A 24099-nucleotide genomic window follows, 5' to 3' on the forward strand; every position below is an offset into this window, starting at 1 on the left:
TTTGTTTTTTTTTCCCCTCAGCTGTTATATTCAAACCTTTTAAAATGTATTCAGTCCCTTTTACTGAAATGTGCATGTTTAGATTATGTAGCAAAATATATAACAAAAATATTGTTTTTGGCTAAATCCAGTTTTTGGCTAAATCCAGTGCAGGAGACATTTTGTAACTAATTATTATTTTTTAAATAGCAAAACCAAAATGATTAGCTACATTATTTTTTCTTCCCCTACTATAAAATCAGCTTTCTATGTCTGCAAAATCATGTACTTTTTTTTAAACTTGTAAGTTTTAGCCGAAAGTAGGACTTTTTTCACTGATGAGTTCTAAAAATCAGGTTTATAATGGAAATCCTGTCACTTGCTTAACTACAGAGGTTCAGAAACCACTATAATTAGCCCAATGACAGCGGCAGATGAGATGAGCCTGGCATTTCAGCATCTATCTAGGTATTTTGCATCAATTCTTTTATAGCAATGAACTAAAAGGCATTTTTTTTCAACTGGGTACTAGTTTCCTATTTGAATATGCTTGTTATTTTTTTAAAAAACTTTTTCTTCATCACTGATTCTTCACCATGGAAGCCTAAGCTACATAGTCCAGATTCCTCCAGGGATTCAGACTTAACCCATTAAATGCAATGGTGACAAAGTGGTAGGATAATGACCTGTGGAGACCAGCTGGCCCCGCACTTTCTCAAATGCCACAAAAGTCTTCCTTTTTGTTTCTGTCTCTGAGCAGCTGCTTTGAGGATGGCTTATACCTTCCTGCTCCAACTCCTGCTTCCTTTGGCCCAATCTTCTTTCTTTTATGCATAGTAGTGGAAAAATTTAAAGATCCTTTAAGTTGTTCCTATATGGACGTTCCTTAAGAAATAAATACATTGAAATACGGATGATTTTTTTTTTTCCAGTGGAAATCCCTCAGAATCAGCAGAAATGAAAAATACAACAGAAATGTTGAAGTCTTCGATGAGGGAGCTGAAGACTTATTTCACAGCTAGTCCCAGATACAAGTGCGGCTTTGCCTTTCTGCAATAATCCTTATAGCATGAGCAGAAGTAAATCCTCCAGCTTGAATGGCACTGTGGAAACAAATGTGTATCTGGAGTGATGCAGGGTCCACAGGCAACAAGAGGCAGGAACTGTGAGGGCCTTGGTGTCAGCTGTTAACAATCAACGCTTAATAAAAGGCAAAGATGATTTTTTATTTCTGCGCTGAGTTCTACCTATGCAATGTCATTGTTTTTATTAAAATTGACCCTGTTAAATATGAGTTTGTGAGAAAGTTGGTCTTACCTCCCCTGGACTTTCTAGCATCCATGTGAACAAGAAAGAAGTGCTGTTCATACCAGAGAATGTCTACTACCAGGACCAATACCCTGCATTTTTCTGGTAGCCCAGCTAACCCTTTTGGTGATGGCTTTTGATTTCTTAATGACTGCAAACAAGGAATTCAGCACCTTTCACCTTTTACAGATAAACTATGTAGGAAGTGATCCTGGAAACTTTGAAAAATGGAAAAATAACAACAGAGGGCGTAAAGCGCTCTTGCATACCTTGACATTTTAAATATGCATCTCTAAGAATAGCAACAAACTGGGTGATGTTTTCAGAGGACTATGTGGTCTCTTTCAAGATGCATTGGGGTTGGGTTGAAAAGAGAACTGAACCTTTCTAGCATTATCTTCCAAAAGTTCTGGCAGCGTTGTCACTGAAAATATGTTTTCGGTCCATCCCCCAAAGCATATGTTCATGCACTGCTGCATGGGAACTCCCATAGGGCAAACCCTCCTTTCAGTTTTGCACAAACTTGGGGAAAATGGGACTGATGCCAGTCTCTAGCATAAAGACAACTCAAACTGAATTCATACGATCAGGGATTTATGCAAGCAAAGTGGAAAGAAAAACAGGCTCCCCCAGCATGGAATTTGGCCTTTGGTGAAATAATCTGTAGATAAGTCAGAAATTTCAGACTGAATGCGGAGGGTGGAATTGTGTTTTTCGTATTTGTAAGTTGAAGATTTGTGGCAACACAAAGATGCTTTAAAAACTATAAGCTGACTCAAATCCTATGTGAAGGTCTGTAGTAATTAGTCCAGTACCTGCTGTGGTGGGACCACAATGAGATTGTCAATGTAGGCTGGCAAATAAGGCTCTTTTAACAGTGGGAACTCAACTTCACATGAACTGCTAAGGACCACAGGGAAAAAAATTAACCAGCTCTTGTTCTTAAACTCAGCTAGTTCCTTGTAGCTTGAGGTTAGAAACAGGGAGAGCAGGGAGGGGTCTGGAAGTTTTCTCTAAAGAGGTGGGCAAGGTGACTTTGAAGAAAAACATCAGTGCTAACAGCAGTGATAGTGCCCTAATGGGAAGATGTAGCCTCTGCTTTGCTTTAGGAAGAAAGGGAAGCCGTTTTGGTTTTAAGGAACAAGGTGAGATTCATTGCCTCTTCAACTCACTCTCTTTTTCTGCATAGATGCAGAAGGCAGAGATGCCCCCTACTTCTCTATAGATTAACAAAGAGGAGGAAATAAAATAAAGAATTAGAACAGCAAATCATTGTCCCTAAAGCCAGGACAGCTGCTTTTTTTGCTGTTTAGCCTGAGGGCGGACTGTGGACTGCAGCATTTGTTATTGTCTTCTGATGACAGAATGAACCGGGGAAAAATAAATGCTCTCTTCTTTTTTTGAAGTGGATTGAAGACTCTACCAGATTTGCCACCGTAACGGTTCCAAGAGTGCCTGAGGAGCTGCAGTTTGTCAACAGAGTGGCCAGTGAGTTATTTATTGCCAGGATTATAGTAAAGCCAAAAATAATCCACCCACTGAAGGTTGCTTCTTCCCTCCAACATCTTCTATTTGTGCATGGAAACCAGAGAACTACAGTTCAGTCTGTGACCCAGGAGGTTATGGGTTTGGATCTGCCCCAGAGGAGGAAGGTTGGTCCAGTCATCAGGTGACTTGTCTGGAGTATGATGTTTAGCTTTTGTTCCTCTCCCAAACTCCTGGTGTCATACTAGACAACCGAGCTACCCAATGCCATGCAGTTGGATGGGGCTGGAAGGCCTTCATCTGAAAAGATCATCCTCAAAACTTCAGCTGCTGCCTAACTTGATAGGCTACATCTTTATGATTGATCAGTCGATCTATCTATCTATCTATCTATCTATCTATCTATTATCTATCTATCTATTATCTATCCATTCATCCATCCAACCATCCACCTAAAAGTTAGATGGACCTTGTCCAGGAATGTCTTGGTCTTAGAGCTGAAGAGTTCATTGCTTATCTCCCATCTTAGTGCCGTGGGAAGCCATAAACTGTTTTCTTATTTCTCAGTGTTAGCTGGAGGACTTCACCCAGAAAGTACATTCTCAGAAATTGCCCCTCACAGAACACAGAGGGTCATATAGTGGGGTTAACACCACTCCTACTTTTGTTTGCTAGCAGAGAAGTCAGAGCACTCTTTTATCTGGCAGGGTAACTCCCTGAGGGAATTCAAATCCACATTTCCCACAAGCGAGGACAGTGCCTAAACAATGCAGTTACAGGGAACAGATTGAGATGCCCAGATGATGAATCTGGCCGAAGCCAAGGTACAAGAACTGGGGCAACATGAATTTTAATGGTTGGAGGTACTTAACAGGAATGGGGATTTCTTGATTCCAGTACCTGCTATAGAGGCCGTTCTCATCTTTTATCCAGTGATTGTTTAATGCACTGTCCTTAGAGCAATGATCTGAAGCCGGGTTCCCTCCAGAAAGTAACAGCTCTGGCTGCGCTAAACACATGTTGTCTCTTGCTCTCTCTGAGTGGCCTAATGAATCATTTGTGTACCTGCCATGCAAAGAACAGCTTCTTCAGAGGAGGCAGAGGAACCAGGAAATAAACCCTGGTCTCCTGCTAGCTGGGCAAGTGATCCTACATGATGGCTTGTAGCAAAATAGTGACCACATGCACCACCATTGATGGTAGGGTCTTAGGAAAAATAACTACTCCTATGAGCAAATGCTAGGCAATTACTTCCAGCTTTGGTGGGGGCTGAAGCATGTAGCTGCTTGAGCACAAGACCTGATGCACCTTGTACCTACTGTTGTCTCTTAGGTGCACTGAGTTGGCTTTCTGCTCAGTGTATAAAGATTGTGCTTCCCTGTGGTAGTGCCTAACTCCCTCCGTAGCCTATGCTAGAAGTCTGAGCACCTCAGAGTGGTGCTTGGGGCAGTCCCTGAAGTGCAGGTATTTCCTAGCAGGGCAGTAGGGCCTAAGCTGCTTATTTTAAAGTAAAAATTCTGACACTTCCTCAGGTCTCTTCTTTGGAGCAAGACCTTAGTCTCTTTGTTGCCTACTGCATCCTAACTTGATGCTTAGCTCCTGTAGGCACGAACTGTACTCAGCCATTATAGATCCCAGTGCAGTGGGTGACTACAGCCTGGAGTCCTTAGAGGCCGGTTGACCCCAAAATGCCCATGCCTATGTCTAGGATTTGGTCTCCCTCCCAAGCCTTACTGAACTGTGGTTTAAATGACTCTACAGTGAACTGGAAGGATTTCTGCTCTGAAGTTCTATTTAAAGCAGTTTTGCTGTTCGCATTTTCTTTAGAGAGAAATAGGAATGTTGTCAGACAATTAATTAGATCTGTACCTGTTGCCCTTTCTTTTAGAGGCTTGGGTGTAAACAAGGAGACATTGGGGTATGCAGCTGATGTGACTTCTTCGCCAAAAGGAGAGGAGCAGACATACAGCATTTTAAAAGATTTTTCTCCATGGAGGGTGGAAGCAGAAGCCACTGTGCAGCTATGCTGCTAATCCCACACCCGTGGGAGAGAGAAAGAGAGGGAGGGAGAGTGGAATCTCTGGCAGCTTTGCACACAGATTTAACAATTTCTGGATAAGCTTCTGCTTGAGGAGAGAGAAGCAGAGCCTGGATGTTCTGACACACAGAGCCATGTCCCCATCTGTTGTGCTAAGGGGTAGCCATTGACTCACTTTAGGCTGTTTCTTGCCTCTGTTGAATTGGTAGCTGAACTGTTGGAGAAAAGATCAACCCATTTATTCCAGCAATTAAAAATGTTCTTTAACTGCTATAAAAATTCTGTTTCTAAATGAGTGCTGCAGTGATTTTCATTAGCATTTAACAATCAAATGAGGTCTAGGTATAGTCCAATAAGTCATCTGAATAAGCATATTCTGAATTCATAAAGTGGTTTTCATTTGGAATGGGCCCATAGTGTCAGATCTTTGGTCCATTCATTCTAACAGGTCACTTCTGGCTGGGAAATAAAGGAAAAAGGCTTGGGAGATGCAGGAGCTACAAGATCTTAGGAGAAATTTCTTCAGGTTAGAATCATAAATGGGGTTAGAAGCTTAAAAGCCACTTTGAGTACCTAAATTGAGTGCTTTGGCATTTCTGAAAGCCTCAAAGCTCCTGCAGCTACAAATTGGTCTTTAACATCCCAAGACATCCACAGTCCCACTGGGGGTATCCAGAACCACCCAGCTATGGCCCCTTTGGGCTTTCTGATCAGCTGTCCTCTTTGTTTCTCTCCTCTGTGGTCTTCTGTAGCCTGATTTAGTAGTTGTTATTGGATTAATCTTTACATCTAAAGCTACGGGGAACAAACAACCCAAGGTCTTTGGAGGGTGGACAGATAAGTGTTTGGCTGTACAGGTCTGACGGGTTTTAAGAGACTCAGATCTGAAACTGTGCTCAGAAACTCAACCCTGGGTCTTGCTGCTGTTGATGGAGGAATGATACTGAGGCTCTCATGATGAATCTCGCTTGCTGAAGCTATTTTACTTCTCGTAAAGAATTAATTATCCCTTGGAGCATGGTCTTGAATCATCCTTTCCCAGCCATTTACTTTTCCTTCCTCTCTGGCCCAGAGAATAATTTTCTGCTGAAGTGTAATAACTTCAGCAGAGCTTTAGAAATCCTTGCCTGGGAATGCTTAATAGACTAGTGATAAGAGACCCCTTTGGGTCCAATGTTTTGTTCCAACCTGGGTATAGCAAAGACTTGTTTACAAGCCTCTCATTGCTATAGTTCAGGGCTCTAAGCTATTAGGGAAAATGGAGTAGGCTTTCTGTGGTACATGTTTCCAAAAGGTAGGTCTACTTTGAAGGTAACTGGGAGAGTGGGCCTGTAGGAAAGTGAGGCAAGGCTGTTGTGTGGAGTATAGGCTTGAGTTAAATTTCTGAAAACATCATGACATCAGAACTTAGGTGGCTTAGTCCACGGGTTCATGAGGAGCCTGAGGCATTTATTGCTAGGCAGGTCTGAAGATCGGAGTGGCTGTGCTCTGTCAGAGTGAAAAACAGATCTACAACAGAGTGTTTCAGGTTCCTAAACTGCTCTGGGTGTTTTGTTTATGAGCCTAAGGAATAAAGGTGCTTTTCTAAATGCTATATCCCTCAAATCATGAAGACAAAAGTCCCCTGCTACTTCAGATTATTCTCTGCTCTTCTAAAAAGCTCTTGTGTTTTCTGATGCCAAAATGACAGAGATAAATATAACAAATAAAATGGAAAGTCCTGAAGGAAGCCTGATCACCCTAGACAGATGCTAAATTAGGGGGTGATCCCACTCTCTCCTGTGTTCATCACAGTGTTTCTGTGCTGTTACTCCTGATTTATGACTGTATAAATAACAAGTGAACCAACCCCCCTGCAGGTCTCTTGACCTTCCCTGCAGAAAATCTCAGCAGTGGGGTTTTTTTAAACATGCATAGAAAGGCAGAAATCCCAAAGCTGGGCTTTAGGTGACAGGTCACCTGCACCCTTGGATCTGCAGTTGGATACAGCAACCTCTGTGTATGGAGCAGGTTCAAAGTTGTTATCTGCTGGAGGGAGAGAGTGAGGTTTGAGGTGGAAATCCCTCCCCAAATACCTGACATCAGGTTCTGCTCGTGCAAGCCAATGGTGCTATTTAAAAAAAAAGAAACAAAGAATTATTTTTACATGAAATTTTGTAGAAGTGAGCCCTTGGGATATGAGCCCTCTGTGGCAAGAATTCCTTCCTTGGCTCTTAGTTGTTATTGTCTGGTGACAGTGTAATTAAAGTAACTACTGAGATGGCATCCTTTGGGCTCTTCGCGTGACACTTGAGGTTTATTGTCTTTCGGAAAAGGTGGGGACATCAGATAGACTCATCGCTATAAGTTCATTAGCTTGTTGTTTATCATGATAGAAAGAGTAAAACTCATCAGCAAGGCAAAACTCTTTCTTAAATGTCTTGAAGGAGCGCTGCAGATGGCAGTTGCCCCTGTGCACATATAAAGTTTAGCCAAGTTTCAGTGTTGTTGGTATCATACTCTGCTTGCTTATAGCTACTCATCCTTTCCCTCATTCTGCTCAGACTCTTTGCTGTTGCTGGATTCTTTGTGCATGCTCAGATATTGGCAAACTCACAGGGCCTTTTGCAGCTTTTCATTATGTTTTCTTTTATGCATGCAAAGCCAAGAATTTGTGTTTTTGTTAGGTCTTGCAATCGGTATAAAATAAATTAAATTGTTTAAGAAAGCCATTACCACTGGCTTCTTATCAAAGTATACCAAACATTTCGCACAACATGACTACAGTTTTATATACTAAATTCTTAATACGAAATAGCTTTGCTAGACAGCAATAAAGCTTTCATTTTATTGCTTCTTTTTGATTTACTTCTGTACTCAGCAGGAAAAGCATCTATTTCCATTCTAACTCAGCATACCACCAAGCATTCTGGGGATATGGTTATGGATGGAGTTTGGCATAAATATGAATCTTTGACTAACAGTGCAAAGCTCTGGCTATTAAAGAGCTGGCTGAGCCCTGTTCCTGACATTGAAAGCAGCCACACCATGTGCAGATACCACAGAATTAGGCTTCGATTTTTCTTTTTTAATTCAGATCTTCATCTTGGAAAGCTACCACTGAAATGTAGGGATAATGGTGAGAACTCAGAATTTCTGAAATCGGGTTCATTTTAGTCAGATAGTTTAGGTGTCAAGGAATGAAAAAACCAGCACTGAAAATTAAGTTTTCCTCAGTTCGCCTACCTGCAGGACATGTTTAAGACCCCTGCTTTTCTGCATCCCTTTTCAAGTATAAGGCTGCCTTTTTGAATAGTGCATTTGGATTCTACTATGAAAATCAGGAAATGAGCACAAAAAGATTTTCTCTTAATCAGACATAAAAACACAGCTTGTGATATTTCCGTAAGGTGCCTGCAAGTTTGAATGCTTTACAGCTTCTTTCAGTCACTGCTATTTGCAGCTTCAGAGAACACCCTTAGGAAAAGGTAATAATTAAATTTTTTAGAATGGTTCCATAAGATACATGGATTGTCCTTCAGGCTAGCTTTCCACTGATCTGGGACACATGATTTGAAATACAGGGTATTGCAAGTTACAGATGGATGGAGTAACTCATAATCTCATACTCTTCACTTAATTTAGAGAAGAAGGATGTCTCTGCAGTGTGACCCTGGACAGTTGATTGGATTTCAGTTGTCCTTTTCAGTACAGAGTTAATATGTTCCCCTGGGAAATTTCTGTTTGGCAGTAGGGATCACATAGCCTTGGTATTCACCAGAATGCTCTGTTTGAGCCTTGTATGCTGTGGTCACAGACTTTAAACTTCTGTTACCATATATCATCCAGAACACAGGATTTGAATTTCCCCTTGTCACCTTCTTGCTCATGTGTTGTTTCATCTCCTCTGCTTATTCCCTCTACTTTTGCTTTTAATCCTCAGTCTGCCAGCCAGGACCATCACTCTGAGCGTGGACTAGCAACACTTTATTGAGTCTGATACTGCAACAATTCTGCCAAGTCTCAGATTGGCCTGTAAAACTGAGTGCTGTGCTCAAACTTATTAAAAAAAAGTGAGCTACAAGAAAGAGCCATTATCTGAGATAGATGCAACATTGATCTTTTCTTTTTTTCCTGCTTTTATATAGTTTGTATTGTTTTATCTTCAAGGAAACTGGATCAGATTTTAACAACAAGAGCAACAAAACCAGCTCCAGACGTTTACTCTGCTCTCCAAAAAGGACTCTGGTTACCATATTTGGTATCATTTGAAAGTTTCAGGAGTGGTCTTACTTTACAAGGCTTCTCTTCAGCCAAAGAAAAATGAGAGTTATCTGTGAATACTTCATGTTCCAAGTGTTTTTAACAAACTCCTTAAGAAATGTTTGTAAAGATTTCTAGTATGGCTGTTGCTTTAAAGTCCGTGCACTCAGAATAATGGAATATGCTTAATTTTTTAGTTCTATAAAGTAACAGGGTCACATTAATATTTTTCAGTCCCTGAGAATTTATCTTCCATTAAAATTAATACAATATTGTTCAAGCTTGGGATACCACATAATCATCTCATTGGAGGCTGGACCCTACTTTGTTGATGTACTTGCACTATAATCAATGGAGCTATTCATGTCAGTGAAACAAGCAACGTTTGGCCCCTGGCAAGGAAATGAACATCAATTACGTATATGAGACTTGGCTCAGTAGAATTATCTTACTGCTTTACTTCTTTTTTTATTATTAATTCCTCGTCACATTTAATAGCTTGAAGCATTTGAAAAATAAGCTGTAATATACTGGCCATAAAGGATAAATGGATAATGCTTTAATTATCTGGTGTCATAAAGCCAAGTCTTCAATTACCGTGTATGAACATCTTTGGTTCATTTCTAACAACCATGAATCTTATCCAATAATCATATATTCTGATTACTTGTCAAGTTTATCCAGCATATCCTATGACCTGTTGGGGCTTGTAGCTAATCTAAGAGCAATGTTATCATAAATTAATACATTTCCGTGCTAGAGAGTCCTTTCTGATTATCTAGCATGACCCCTTGCATTTCACAGGCCATGGCATGTCAAGCACTCATACCTGTTTCAAGCCCATCTTTTGTGGCAGCCACTAAGTCTCCACTTGCTCAGTCTTCTGCTGAGGAACACAGGACAGATTACCTAAATGTCATGGCTGTGACGTAGCTCCATTGCAGTCACTTTCAGTTCACACTTGGTTACGATTTAATCACAAAACAGAGCTCTATGTTAATGTTAGGCACCCTTCATTAACGCACTGGCAAGTAACATTGTTTTTCAAACTCTTCTTCAGCTCATGAGGATTTAAATCTGCTCATGAGCTGGTGCAAAGCGACTGTTGTCAGTGTTTCACAAAGTGAATGGCTTCACTCACAGACAAATAAAAAAACGAAGCAAATTTAGTCCCCAAAAGTTTTTTCTGCTTGATGACTTCCTTTTTTTTTTTCCTACCCCAATTGTGTATAACACATAAAATTTAATTCAAGACAAGTGTTAAGCGGAACCTGAGGAGAGGATGGAGTTTAACTCTCATCCTTAAACATTTATTTGTACTGCTTCTGAAGGAATATCGCAGACAAGAAAAGCATTTACTTGGAAATTTCAGGGCTCTGACTGAGCATCTGCTCAAACTCATGTTTTGTCAGATTACAGGTGAGGAGATATTTTGCAATCATTCAGGAGCAAGCATGAGCCAGAGCTGGTTCTAGCTGGGTTTACTCACTTAGACTGGTGCCATAGTGTGGGGTGCTGGCATGGCCCACCCTAGGCAAAATGGCCTGGAAAACAGGATGCACTGAGATGACCCAGTCAACCCAGTCTGCTTCTGAAGCCCAGCTGAGAGCAAACAGCAGCTCCAAGAGCTGTGGTGTTGGTAAAACTTGCTGATGCATGAGAGACAAGGGTTTTTTTGGGGCTGGGGAGAGGAATTGCCCTAGGAAATGGTAAGGAAGAATCACTTTCTCTTTGGCTCAGCAATTTATTTTACAACTTCTCATCTGACTCTGGGGCTTCTGATTAGACAGCATCTCATCTGCAGTTTTAAAAGAATCCCTAGGTGGTCCATGGGAAGGGCTTCAAATGGCCACAATCAGCGTGAGGACAGATTTGGTTTACCCTCTGCTGTTTGTACTGCTTGCTCACCGATCTGGGCTGGTACTCCCTGAGCAATCATAGCCAGCTCCCAATGATCAAAGACATCTGGTGGGGTCATCTCCCCTCCCTTGGAGGCCCAGCACCCTGTGAGCTTTATTTATTGCCAGAGAATAATTTTACCCAGGAAGGTGGATCTAACCAGGCTCTACGACTCTGAAAGTTGTATGATTTCAGCAAAGGCAATGCCTAGCTGAATAGTCATGAATTGGCTGCTAGTAAATTGCCAGAGGAATGACTTTGTACACATGGTATTGCTGTATGTGTTTTCGCAGTTCAGGCAAACATCAGCAGAAGGAGGAGGCACAGGGTGTGAAACAGGGAATCACTCAGTCTCCCAAGAAAAGCCACCGTTTAGCGTTCGGGATGAAATTCCAGGGTAAGTTTGCCACCAGCAGAATGGTATGGGGTAATACGCAGTATGTTGTCTTTGTCACTCAAGTGACAGTGCATGCTGGAGAAACTGTGACGCAGAGCATTTTAAATGTGGTGGAGCTTACTCCAAGGAAATCCAATCTGGTGCTCATGATGAGCTGTCATGAAAGCTCTCAAACTGTTCTCCTGGCCTGCCTTCGTTCAAACTGCAATTCTAGCTTCGGTGCAGAAGTGAGCTCAGCTGGGGCAGCTGCATCTGTAAAATAAACAAATCTCAGGAAGATGTCAGGGGAAAAAGAGAAAATTACTATGTGTTTTTGAGTTATCAGGCAGCTGAGCAGCAATAGAGGGAGGTGCCTCTCATCTTGCAAGGTGTTTAACAGTCCTTGCTCCTGGTGTTCCCTTTTTCTAGGCGGAGGACAGGGCTTGCAGAGTCTATCTGTCTCTGCACCTGGGCCAGGCCATTCATTTTGTTCCAGGAGTTCTTAGGAGCTTGCTAATCTCTGCATCCCTTGCCTCTGTTCTTTTTCTACGGAAGAATGGAGTTATTCCTCAGTTCTTTGGTTGAGTCCCTTCCTTCCTTCCCAACATGGACACCAGAGATTACAGAAAGTAATCTTTTACATGAAAGTTACAGAGAAAAAACAATTACAGTTTCTCCCTTGAAATGCAGCAGGTTGCAGCAAGTGTTAAGCAGTTTACAAACTTGTTTCAGGAAAAGAGATGCCTTTTCTCCGAACTCTGTGTGCGTCCATGTAACCTTCAGCAGACACCGCAGAAGATGTGGGTCTGTCCTGTATTACCTGGACAGCTGATTCTGTGTGACAGTGCACACACCTGGCCTTGTTTCCTTCCCTTCCCTCCCTGTCAGGAATAAAGATACATTCTCTCAGTCAGCATACGCATTATTTAGATCTTTTGCCAAGTCCTGCTCTGTCTGGTTCTTTTTCCAGAATTTTTTTTTTTATTGTTGCTATTTGTCTCCCATCGTTGTGGGAAAACTGCGAATGGATTCCTGCTCTGTTATTTAAACTTTTGGTTGGTTCATTAATCTGATCAGTTCAGGTATTGACTTGGGAGTGCTCAGTACTTCCAACCATGTATTTAATTCCTCTTGGACTGACCAGGACTAACCAGTAAATGTGGACAGGCAGTGTTTTTTGGGGGAGCCCATTGTTGCAATGATCACAGCATGTTTTTGAGGTGGGGACTGTGTTGTTCTCATATTTCTGGCTCTCATGCTGCTTGCAGAATGACACTCCCACGGCTACTAATTTCCCTGGAAGAAGCTGTAATGGTGAGAAGTCTTTTCTCTAATTTAGTTCACACACTACTGCATGCTGCTTCTAAGAGGAAAAAAGAAAAGACATGCACCACCTCCTCCTTTGGGAGTATTCACCTCCTCTGGTTTCCGCATTTCCAGTTTGCGAGGGATGGTTTTGAGCTGGCAGATGCTAAGTGCAGCTTTGCCTCTTCCTTCACCTCTGTGACTTCTCATCTGCGGGAGCACTGATGAAGACAGTGTGGCTTTTATGGGGAAGAGGAAGGAGAGATCTGCAGAGCCTTCACAGTTAAATGACACACCATGAAAGACTACTGTCTTGCAATTTGTCCCAGAGCCTGGAAGGATTTTTTTCACCGTTAGTAACAGATTTGGTTTTAGACTTTGTTTTAGCAGCTGAGCTTGCAAGGCGGGTTCTTTGCTTTATTATCTGATTTTTCACCTCTGAGGTCTCCTAAAAGATTCTCAACACAGTTGGATGCCACGGTTATACTGTAGACTACTGAGGACTGTAAATGAAGCAGAAGAGTACTGCGTTGTTAGTGAGAGCTTTATCTAATGTAATGGTAAATATTTGAACACACGATCTTTAAAGTTACCTTTATCTTGCTTGCAAAGTTCATCTGATTACAACTTAACTATATAGTAAATAAGTTTTTTGAGCAACAGTTTATATTAAAAAACAACAACAAATGTCTTCAAGCCAAGTATCCCTGAACACGGCAAGAACAATAGTGTTACAAGTCAATTTTCATTTCTTCTGAAGCATTTGGTCCTCCTGTATCAAAAGAGGTGTTTGACCATGCTTATGAGACCCACATGCAGAGAGAGCTCATATGCAGACTCTTTCCTTTTCTGCAGCAGTAGAGATCTCAGCCTTCTTCTCAGAACTCCTTGGATGGCTTTGCACAGTTTGAGGGATTTATGGACATATTGTAAAAGCAAAGACTGGAGCTGAGAGCTTCCTAACTTCCTCCCCACCTCTGTGAGGAGATCCACTTCTTGACATTGCAGACCAAGGAAATGGAGCTTGCTGGGTTCTTATCTTCTACCCATCTGTCTCTCTCAGGTGCTTGCATGCTTATTCCTAGCGGACCAGAATACTTCCAGTCATTCATGTGTGTATTCTTATAAGCTTCCCTTCCATGAAAGGTAAGTGCAATCGCATAACCCTCAGATGCAGGTCCCTCAGGACAGGAGAAGCTCAGATGCCCCATTGAAAAGGCAGAGGAAAAGGTCATGGCTAGGCCTGGGGCTCCATTCACTCCTCTGTCTGTGTCCATGCGATGTGACTGATTTAAGAGGTGCAGTAACGCAGCTATAGAGAGGAGAACTGAGATCAAGGTCACTTAGGGCTTGCCACGGGGAGAATGATGGATGGAATCACACCTAGTTTTCTGAACCTCCACATTGACATACTCACTACTGGTCTGTGGGGGTTTTTTTTGGTTTTTTTTTTGCCAGAACCCCACTGAAGCAAGTAACATTTCAGTTATCTTGATAGTTCCTACAACTAAATTAATGCAATACCATGTCCTTCCCAGCACAGATTATGCTCCTGTAGCTCTAGAGCCTTCAGCCTGTCTGTAGCATCCTCTGGTACATGACTATATTGCACTACATTTTTTTTCCTTTTATCCTGTCTGAAAGCATAGTTCATACTAAATCTCTGCATGTAGAACATGACTGACTTGACAGCACTGGTGCTTTAATCCTGATAATCAGTTCTATTCCTTCAAATACAATGCCATGCCAAGACAATGTGTGATTTCTAATGACTCTAGCATCCTGAAAGTTAATTTCATCTTTTATGCTTTGAAGAAGACTCAGAAGAAAAAAGTAAGGTAAACAGGAAGGTTTGTTTTCATTCTCTGGCTTTCATCTGTTCTTCTTATAATCTGAAGTGGGATCAAATGTCAGGAATGTTTGGAAGGCAGAAAGTTTTGCTGCTACAGACTGATTTGGGTTATGTGACTTTTCCTTGTCTCCTGAGTCTAATGTTTTAGAAAACTCAAGAAACAACCAGTGAAAGTGATTCACTGGTTGAACTTCAAGATATAAAAGCCCTGCTGTGGATCATTTTGCATGTTGGTTAAATATTTTGGCTTTTTTATGTCAGTTTTTTTTATCGTTCCATTGCAAACCACTGCTAATAAGGATTGTTAACCGAAACACTTCCTAGACTTCAACCTTTAGAAGCAAGGATTGCGCTGAAGTAATACTGGTCTGTAATTCAGGATTTGTGAGGCATCACCATCAGTAATATCCTACAAGTATTTGCATGATGGGACGAGTGCAAGTAAACTGACATATTTAGCTAAGAAACAGATTTGTTTCTAGTTAATTGTAGCAGTGAACAGATGTACATTAGAGAAGTAGGTAGCGAGTAGATGGCTCTGTATAACGCTGGAAATGTGCTTGGCTAATTGTGCAGCCACCTGTGGTTGTGCAGATGGCAATATCTGCTCTGCAGCTGTAATGTTCACCAAAGCCCTGCTATCCCTGGCAGAAGCAGCTGTAGCCTTTGGAGAGGGGCGAACGGGAACAGCTTGAGCTGCTCTCACTTCTGGATTCCAAGTTACCAGTCGCCATCCCCGTAAAGTAGCTCTAACGTTTCACACCGTGCTTCAAGGCTTGCAGTGTTTTTGTAGCTGTAACAGGCAACAGCAAGGGAACAGCTAAAATATTTAAACCAGAAGAAGCTGCTGAACCCAAACGAGCAGAACTGAGGCAGTACGGAGTAGTCAGCACCTGCTGTGACATGGGATGTTTTGAGTCCTTTGTTTCTTCTCCTATCTTATGTATTTATGTGAATGTGGAGATTCATCAGATTTTTATTTTTGGTTTGCAGGTTGCCTATTGTATACTTCTAAAGCCTTGGTAGTTTGCGTCTTCTGCCAAAAGGCAGTGGCTTCCATAGCCATGTGATTGCTGGGGTCAGCTGACTCTGAACATACAGGCGTTTTCAATTACTTGATTTGATCTAGAAATGTGATATTAGTTTCTCTTGAATTCAGTGCTGGAGTTTTTATTTTCAAGGGAAACAAAAATTGTGTGATGAGGGCCTTAACTGAGGAATGCTTAAAATGTGCATCTCCTCCAAGTCCCATGTTTGTCTCCTCAGCTTTGTTCTCTGCTCTAAGCCTTCAGTTGCAATTCTGTGCTTGTTGCTTGTTTTGCAGGAAAACACAAGTGATCAGAGCTGTGCAGCCACAATAAGTTAGCCTTTCGTGTAATGCAGGGCAATGTTGAAATGCTGGATTTTGAGGAAGGCTGCTTGGATACTGGGAATATGAGTTACAGGGCAATCCTTGGAAAGATGGGACATGCAGCAGGTCCTTCCCTCTTTTGTGCATGAGAAATATTTGGATGGTGTAAAAATGCAGTTTAGAGTTTCTCCTCTTGGCCTTCTGCATAAGGGGTACTTCTAGGAAGTGGCTGTCCTGTCCATGTTGTTCTTGAGATCTTATAATAACAAAATGGCAGAAGAAGGGGCATCAAGATGGTTGGGAGTAGGAGCACATGCCATATGAGGACAAGATGAGGGAGCTGGTCTTGTTGATCCTGAAGAAGTGAAGGCTTTGGGGGGAGCTAACAGAAGTCCCTTGGTACCTATGGGGAGGTTATTGAGAAGACGGAGCCAGGCTCTTCACAGCGATGCAGGGTGGGAAGGTGAGAGACAACAGGTGTAAGCTGAAACAGAAGAGGTTCACACTGGTTATAAGGGAGAAACTTTTTCCCCATGAGGGCAGTCAAGCAGTGGAGCAGGTTGTCCAGAGATGTTGTGCAGCCTCTGTGCTTGGAGGTTTTCAAGACCCGACTGGATAAAGCCCTGAGGACCTGGTCTGATCTCAAACTGAGGACCCTGATCTCAAAGCTAACCCTGGTTTGAGCTAAAATTTGGACTAGGGACCCCCTAAGGTCCCTTTCAGCCTGAATTATTTTATGATCATGTGATTCTACGAATTTTTCCCTGGCACATTTTTTGCATGAAGTATGACTTCTGAGGCAGAACTATTTTTGGGTCTTAGCACCAGCATCAGGGAAATGGGAAGTCACAGAAGAGCCACTATGGCTTCCTATTTTTCATCAGCAGTTTACACAGCCTGGAGAACATAGGCTTTTGATGGGTCCCCCGCCACAGTACAAATTACATAGATATTACTACTGAAGATTCAAGAGAACACAGGACAGGAAGGGAGTGCAGGAGGTTCTGACCCTTGGCCTCTGTTATTGCAGGCAGCCATGACATACCTTCCCTTGTTAGAAAAAAATCCTCCTATTTTAAAATCAATTAACGTTTTACTGCTGTTACTCCCACGGCAAGAGTGTTCCAAAATCTCTAGTTTCCATTTGTTAGAAAACTTCTAATTTATAGCTTAAATTTATTCATGACCTGTTTATACCCTTTTGTTCTGCTGCCATCTTTTCCCTATGGTTTAAGTAGCTCTTCTGGCACTTATTTCCTAGATATGTCTGTAGAAAGCAATCCTATCCATCTCAGCTTTCATCTGGGAAGTTAAACAAACCAAACTTTCTCAAGCTTCTCTCATAAGACAGGCTTCATATTGCCCTCGTCATCCTGCACTACTTCAGTCTGAATTAATTGACCTGAGACTGGATTACCAGTACAGTACAGATTACTCCAAATAAGATCTTTCTAATGCCTCATATAATGCTGTTAATATTTGCCCATCTCCATTGGAAATACTGTAGCTCATGCATCCTATGCCTGCTTTTGCGTCTTTTGTGGCCACCATGACTTCTTTGGCAGCACCTGCTTTTACAACGGCTTATAACTCATAGCTAATTCATCTACCTGTGCATTATTTTTCTACCTTGTATGATAATTTAACCTTTTAACTAGTTCTGAAGGTTGTCCAGTTGTCTTGCTGACAGTGTCCTCCATCTTTGTGTTGTCGAGGTCTCCTCTTTTCATCCTTTATAAGTGGTGGCATGGATCCATTCCTGAAGAACTCCGCTTTTGTAGGATGCCTTCCTCCAGCCTCATAGTTCTCCTTTTCACTACAACTGTTTCTACTTTTGCTAGGTCCTTACCTGCAAGGGTGGGTTCTTGTGCTAATCTCTGTCTTCACAAATTTAATACGTAGTGCTTTACAGAAGTCAAGATGGGTGAGAGCTACTGCATTTTCTCTAAGAAATCAGTTATTGGAAATCTTAGGTTTGGCTGGCACAACATGCCCTTCCTTATTCTTCTCTGAAACCCTTATGCTGCTGGAGTCAAGCCCAGCTGCTGCTGAATTGTACATAGTGGAACAACAGAGAGTAGAAAGGCAAGAACAAAAAGTCCCGTGACCAATTAAAACCAAGAGGGAGAATTCACCAGGTGAATTGCACTTGCACTTACCTAACTTGGGCTATGTCCAAGATGCACTATTAACACCCCCTGCCTTCCCCTTGTCATTAGCAACCAGTCAAGGCTTCTCAATTTTGCATCCACTCATTTCACAGTCAACATGAAGGTGCCAGCCCATACATTGACTAGTGGACATTGATTTGACATTGACTGATGGATAACTTCTAGCTCTTTCTGCTAGTCAAGCTTGTTAAATGGCACTTCTGCTTAATAACAAGAATAGCAGCTCACAGGCAGGTGATGCACGTGCAGAAGAAATCGTGGTTGCTAAGTTTTCCTCCTGAGACTCCTTTTCATAGAGCACCAGATGTGTAATTTATGTGTTGCTAATATTTTTTAGATTGCAAGTAATCCCTGCATAGCACTTCCTGTGAAGGGACAGAACTAAGTACCATTAAAACATCGTGGTTTGCAACAAAATAATGATCCAGGGCTGGAGGTACTGCAGCTTTGTGCTCTATCAATTTTTCTAAAGGATAACAAAAGAAATGAGGCTTCCAACAAAATAAATGATTTCTCCCAAAGGTGTGGTACTTGCTCCTGCTGTAGCTTCACTGGTCTCTGCCAAGTAATCCTAAAGTTTGCTTTAGTGGTCAGAGCTGGTGGAGAAGCTAGTCAGCTGTACAAAGCTTCCAGGGGCTGAATGGGAAAAGCTTCCATAGAACGTGAGACCTCACTTAATCCTTAGCTAATGTACAAATTGACATGGTAATATTGAGCTTATCTGGCCCCTGTGGTTAAGATCCTGTTAGGTACAAGATCAGTGATTTCTGAGAAGTGTTAGTGAAGTGAAGCATTAGGGATGTCTTTAGCTCTAGTGACTCCCTTGACATTTGATTTGCTTTTTGACTGAATATTTCCCTCATCCGCTGCAAATGCCTGCAGATAGGCTGGATTCTCCCTTTAATGGAAAATCCCACTGGAGTGAGCCAGAAACTGTGCCAGTTTGAGACTACGTGCATATGCTTAACGCTGCTTTCAAAATTGCCGCAGGTTTTTTCCAGCAAAATCCAACACCACTGAGACAAAAAGTAGACTTTTCCATGCTTTTGTTGTTGTTGTAGAACAGAGAACTTTGGGCATTTTGGCTTTCAGCAAAAAAGTGGTATTTGATACAAACCTGGACAATATAAATGAAAACATTTTCCTAAAAAAGTTACATTTTCAATTAAAAAACAGCAAAATTTCAACAAAAAGTGCAATAGCAACTCTGCACCCTCTTTATTCTCTAAAATAACTATCAGTTATGAGTTTCTGGAGGGCATGGGGGAAAGAAGAGGAGGGCTGGATGAAGGCTTGTCCCTCTGGCTCTCTCCATGTACTGTGCATGTGCAGGTTGTGTGATGTGGCTGTGCCCATATGGCTCAGAGACCGATGCCACCATGCCTGGGACATTTGATAGCTCCTACTGTAACATGGAGGTGGCGGAGGTGCTGCGCTGCCTATCTTCTGATACATGTTTGGGTCATGAAGCTGTACTGGGTAGTGGGGAGAGCGGTGGTGGTGGGGCTGCAACCTCCTGCAGTCCCCAAGATCCTGCCAATGCATATGCGGTTGATTCAGGACTTTACACTGGTGACTTCAAAGTAGCTACAATGACATGACAACCAAGACAGAACAATTGTGTGTGCTGTACCCAGTGTTTCTAACAGGAATAGAACTGAAAACCATGATGCTTTAAAATTTTCTGTTTTTTTTTCCCCTAGGAGCCACCCTTAACTAGAGATTAATGAGCTCCCAGCAGTAGGCACAAGTAGGAGTAAAACACTCACACAGCCCACTCTGCCAATTAGTTTGAACAAGGTGACAATGAGGGCACTTTTTATCAAGATTTTCATAAAAACACTTCAGATACATTTCCTTCCAGATTCTGAGATGAGATAATCAAACTGTGCAATGGAAAAAATTTCTGAGATGGTAGAATCTGTACAGGGTTTGGTGTCCTCTTTGTTTTCTAGCCAGATAATGGGTTTTAGGCTTGTTAGTATCAAAATAGTGGTCTTGGTGGATTGGTAACAAAATGACTATGTGCTTGGCTTGAAGGGGCAGAAAAAAATCCTCATTAGGAAGGAGTTTCTGTTGCATGTAGCTAAATTGTGTCACAGAATGGTGATGCTGCCGTTACTGTTTTAATCTTAACCTGACATTAACAAAAGAAGAAAAAACCAAAGGGTTCTATTTGCTCATTTTTGAAGGAGAAAAGATACCAATTGTATTATTAGAAAAGCAATTACAGAAACATGGTGTATGTGGTGTGGGGAGCTATTTAAAAACTGAAGTAGAAGATCTAGCCAACAACAATGTCTCTTTAAATGTCACCCTATATAAATATTTGACTGTGTTTATGCGAACATGCATGTGTTTGTGGGTGTGTGTGACAAAGAGAGAGCACTTTCCAAAATGAAAACTTTTGAATGATGAGGAATCTCTAGGAGTTGAGTGTTCTTATGTGTAAGCAGCAAGTGTAAAACTCATTTCTAGAGAGAAAGCCAGAACACTTGCTATATGCACAGCTCACATCCCATCTGTATACAGTCTGATGGCACATACATGGCCAACATGGCCTTTTTCAGGCCCTATTTACAGAATCACAGAATCATATAGGTTGGAAAAGACCTTTAAGATCATCGAGTCCAACCGTAAACCTAATGCTACCAAGACCACCACTACACCATGTCCCTAAGCACTTCATCCAAACGTCTTTTAAATACTTCCAGGGATGGTGACTCAACCACTTCCCTGGGCAGCCTGTCCCAATGCTTGATAACCCTTTCAGTGAAGTAAAATTTCCTAATATCCAGTCTAAACCTCCCCTGGCACAACTTGAGGCCATTTCCTCTCGTCCTATCACTTGTTACCTGGGAGAAGAGACCGACCCCCACCTCGCTACAACCTCCTTTCAGGTAAGTATAGAGAGCGATAAGGTCTCCCCTCAGCCTCCTTTTCTCCAGGCTAAACAACCCCAGTTCCCTCAGCCGCTCCTCATAAGACTTGTGCTCTATTTGCAGAGATAAGTCTCATTTTAGGTCCCAGTCTTGCAGTCACAGAAGTTATGCTTACATTCTCAAGTAGTGTGGTGCAATAGGAGCAGATCTGTAGAATGAAACACTGAATGCCAAAGACCTGCTGTTCACCCTATATGTTTTTCAGGGTGCAGAGGCTATTTTGGACTAGGTCCAGCCTGTTTCCCTGAACTGAATGCCCATAGGAGGTTGCAGTACATTAGGTGCACTCTTAAAGCACAACTTCCACTTTAGTTTCATCAGGAACCCAGTTTATATGCTGTGTAACAACTCTACGTTGGAGTGAAAGCAAAGAAACGCGACTGATCTGGAGATTCAATGCAGGAACAAGCTTATGATTCAAATTAAAATGTTCACACAGACTCACACTTTGATATGTCTATTCAGGTTCATGCAAGCCCCATGGAAATTCATGCCTAGGTCCTTGCAGGACTGTGTGTCCACAAAAGCAAGAGAAGTCCTTTATAATGCCAGGTTTCTACTAACGGTCATTTATATTGTTTCTCACCCAGTAAATATGATGGCTCCATATTGTGTTACTAAAAGTTACAGTAATAAAATGCTTTATGATTAGTAAAAGCAAAGGGCCCACTGCAATCACTCAGATAAAACATGAATGTAAATATCCTACCTAATTAAGCTCATGATCTTGTTTACAAAAAGACAAAAATAAAATTCTGTAAACAAATAATTTGTGAGCAGTACACTAATGAAGCCTGATTTTGGAACAGATTTGCATCACTCAGATGAGTGACTTGGTAACTGAGTCACACTAACATTTGTTTGTAATCTTTGCATCTGTCTTTATGTTTTTTTAATCTTATCCCTTATGACCATTGTTTCTAGGGCTGTTTTGTTGTGGATGCACAGCTGATTGCATTTGATCACATAAATTAGCTGAGAGGCTTAAGAGTTGTTGGGGTGAATCTGTGAATATTCCATCTGTTTCTCTTGAGCTGCCTTGTTTTTTAAACCTTGTAGGAACATAGTTACCTGTGAGGAGTCCATTACTTACCCAAGCATGGTTGAATTTGATCAACAGGTTTCTAAATCCTCCATGCTATAGGAAAGCCGGCTAAACACAGTGTGCCTGCTTCTCCTCCTGGCTTTGCTTTATGATTAAACCACGGTGTTCACCTTCATTCATCTACTTTTAACTTGTACTGGTGCGACTTTGACATCGAGCCTATTGATCTACTTGACTTATATGAAGGGTCATGTCTGAAGCAGACGGTAGTCTTGCCACTGATTTTAATGTCAGCAGGAGCACAATATAAGAGTTTGCTAAATGAAAGTTGGTCTGAAGGATTTCTTCTTTAGATTACAGTGAAATCATCTGATTAAGTACTCTGTTACTCATTAAAGAGAAATCTCTCTCTCCAAATAATATTTTGTATTCAAACACTGAAAGTAGTACACAGAGCTTTCAAAACTCTGATTATATTATGGCTCACATAATCACAGAATGGTTGAGGTTGGAAGGGACCTCTGGAGGTCATCTGGTCTAACCCCTCCTGCTCAAGCAGGACCACACAAAGCCAGTTGCCCATGACTATGTCCAGATGGCTTTTGAATATCTCCAAGGAGGGAGACTCCACTACCTCTCTGGGCAACCTGTTCCAGTGCTCGGTCACCCTCACAGTATAAGTGTTTGCTGATGTGCAGAGGGAAACTTCCTTTTTTCCCAAAAGGGTCTGGGGGTTTTCCCATAATCGTGCCTTGCAGGCACTTCCTTGCTTACAGCCAAATGTTTGAGGCAACCCGCTTAAGCCCTGTTTTGTTGATTTTTGTCTTCTCTTTTGTTCACATCACCCCAGGCCCCTTACTTGTCAACCCTGTTCACTCCCTCAGAGGGCTGCTGGAAACTCTCTCTTTCCCCAGTTATTCCTAGTTTAAAGCTGTTCTTACCAGGTCAGCCATCCTGCTGGCAGAGAGACCTATGCCTCACTTAGTGAGGTGGATCCCATCTCTCCCAGGCAAATGATGCCAAATCCCTTTTGCCAACATCAGCTCTGCAACCAGTTGTTGACATGCAGCATCAGTCCCTCCTCCTCACACCCTTTCCCCTCAATGGCAGGATCGAGGAGAACACCACCAGGACCCCCATACCCCTGACTATCGTCCCCACAGCTTTGTAGTCATGCTAGGCTATCATTGGTGCCTTCGTGGAAGAACAACAGGGGGTAATAGTCAGAGCGTTGGATAAACTTTGGCAGTGTCTCCACAACATCTCAGATCCAGGCCTTGGCAAACAGCAATTTTTTCTAGGTGCCAGGTCAGGTCAGCAGATGGTCCTCTGTCCCCTACAGCAGGGATTCACCCACAATATCACTCACCTCCTGGTGCTCCTGCACAGCTCTGGCTCAGCTAGCCCAGATGCTTCACTTGAAAGCACACCTGGCTCTTCCTCAGCTTTGAGGGACATGAACTTATCCCATAGTTGCAAGCCTTCAGGTGGTGGAGCAGAAGCCTTCCTCTCGGTGCCAGAAGTCACAGGCTTTCAGCCTTCACCCACCTTGGACTTTGTTCTTACCATCCTGGTAGGGACAAACTCTACCTGTGTCTCCACTGCAGTTGGGGTCTGGGGCTCTTGGAGCCACAAGGCCTCTGAGAAGATCTTGTCTACCTCTTTCATCATCTCTGATGCTGACTCCTTCCCATAACTCCTCCAGTTGGCAGCACAGCTCTGCAACAACAGCACACTGGGAAAGACGACCATCTCTCCTAGCCTCAGGGAGAGCCTCCAGGCACTCCCTGTAGCCGGGGACTTCCAGGGCTGTGTCCACCACCTGAAGCTCTGTCTGGGTTGACACCTCCACCATGGCAGGGACAGCTGTTCCCACACCTGCTGGGGAATGTGCACTGTGGCATGTCACCACCATACCTGAGAACATTTATGCTGGTCTGAACTGTGCAGAGGACCCTATTCCAAAACACAAAACCTGATTTCAATAAATCAAAGACTGTATTAGATTTTTGCTGTAAACCAATAAAAAATTTGTAGGCTTTAATACATCTTGGACGTGTTTTTGAAATAAAGTAACTTGCATTCACTCACTTTACCTGGTATATT

Source organism: Mycteria americana, chromosome 2 (assembly GCF_035582795.1).
Source record: "Mycteria americana isolate JAX WOST 10 ecotype Jacksonville Zoo and Gardens chromosome 2, USCA_MyAme_1.0, whole genome shotgun sequence".
NCBI lineage: Eukaryota > Metazoa > Chordata > Aves > Ciconiiformes > Ciconiidae > Mycteria > Mycteria americana.